A 2,017-nucleotide genomic window follows, 5' to 3' on the forward strand; every position below is an offset into this window, starting at 1 on the left:
AGCAATCAGGGGCTGCTCCAGGATTTGCAGGAGGGTGCAAGCAAGGACAGAGCCAGCAAAGGAGGAGAAATACAAGGCAAAGGCCCCGGGGAGCTCATGAAGGAAAGTCTGAGCATGGACCCACCTCGGGGCTGAGCTGACCAGGAAGTCTCATCCCACGATACTGAGACTTGCAGGACTCGCGTGTGCCAGGCTCACGGCTACCGCAGGCCGAAGGAACATCTCCTACGAGGGTAATGGCTCAACTCAGCTGGGAAGGGAAAGCACTCATCCTGCTAGTAACGGTTAAAAACAGTTATGGGAAAGATGTCAAGAGAGATCAAATTGAAACATCAGCCATGTGTCAGATGGAAACTGAAATAGGTCTTTTTTAAAAAACGGACATGGTGTATTTGTCAAAAATACTGTTTTGGAGGATCAGAAGTTACTTATGGACTTGGGCTGAATTCAGCACACAGATTCAGCTATCTTATTCCTCAGAAATGCAGGCATTGCTCATGAAACCGCTGTAGAGAAGGAAAAAGTGACAACAAGACTGTTTCTATGCCGAAAGGCTATGCAGTTGACACTGCTGTCCTGGTTTTGGCTGAGACAGAATTAATTTTCTTCCTAGTAGCCAGTACAGTGCTGTGTTTTTTGGATTTAGTGTGAGAATACCGTTGATAACACATGGATGTTTTAGTTGTTGCTAAGTAGTGCTTACTTAGAGTCAAGGCCTTTTTGGTTTCCCATGCTCTGCCAGCGAGGAGGTGCACAAGAAGCTGGGAGGGACAACGGCCAGGACAGCTGGCCCGAACGAGTCAAAGGGCTATTCCAAACCATAGGATGGCATGGCCAGTATAGAAACGGGGGGGACTTGGCTGGGAGGGGCCGGTTGTTGCTCAGGGATGGGATGGGCATCGGTCAGTGGGTGGTGAGCAATTGCATTGTGCATCACTTGGTGTTCTTGGGTTTTATTCCCCCCCCCCCCCCCTTTTTCTCCTTTTTCACTAACATTTTTATATCTCCTTTTTCACTACAATTATTATTATAATATTTTACTTATTTCAATTATTAAACTGTTCTTATATCAACCCATAGGTTTTACCTTTTTCTGATTCTCCTCTGCGTGGTACTTAGTTGCGGGCTGAGGTTAAACCATGACAACAGCTCAGCTGGGGTGGGAGAAGTAGGTCCTGCTCTCTTCAAGGTCTTATTCAAAGCAGGGATTTAACAGAGGGCCTTCAGAGGGACTCTCCTCACCACCATCTCTAAATGCTCTGGTATTGGTGTCTCTCAGTGTCCCCTCAAAACACTGAGATGTGCACACAAGACTGAGGCTGGGACCTGGGTCAGCCACCTGCCAGCAGTACAACCCAGGTTTTTCTTTCCTTCTCTGCCAAGAACACTGTCCCTCCTTCCCAGATGTCACCTGCCGAGGAACAGTGATTCATCCTTCACAGCTGCCAATGCCAACAGAAAGGAGAGGTATCTCTGGCAGGATCAAACCCAACGGGCCCTAGGCCGTTGGCCAACACAAGGTTCAAGACCCATCCACCAGCACCAGCCGCTGCTGCACTGGGTACCAGGAGCCCTCTGCACCCCACAGGATGAGGCCCCACTGATTACATTGTGGCATCCCGCCTCGGAGAGTTACACAGATGACCCAGCCCCTGAAGAGCAACAACAAATTCAACGAGCAACAGTATTTCCACACAGGGAAAAACTCTGAACACTTGGTAAAACACCGCCTGTGCAGACAAGGAAAAGATCTTGAGTCGACACCAGGCTTTGCACATCACTGATGCTCAAGTAACTGCAAAATCTGGCCCAGAATACCTTTTACTTGGTTATGTGCTTGCATCGCAAGGGATTTTTTTTTAAAACCACATTTCTAAACCAGACGTCTTAGCACCAACATCCCCAGTTCCGCCAGGGAATTATGCTGATTTAACTCTTCTGAGGGGCTTTGTCTGAACTTAGCTTAATTGCTGTCAAAGAGCCAAACTCATCCCAGTTACTATAAAGACTGTAGGTA

This window comes from Cariama cristata, unplaced genomic scaffold (genome assembly GCF_000690535.1).
Source record: "Cariama cristata isolate BGI_N322 unplaced genomic scaffold, ASM69053v1 scaffold14535, whole genome shotgun sequence".
NCBI lineage: Eukaryota > Metazoa > Chordata > Aves > Cariamiformes > Cariamidae > Cariama > Cariama cristata.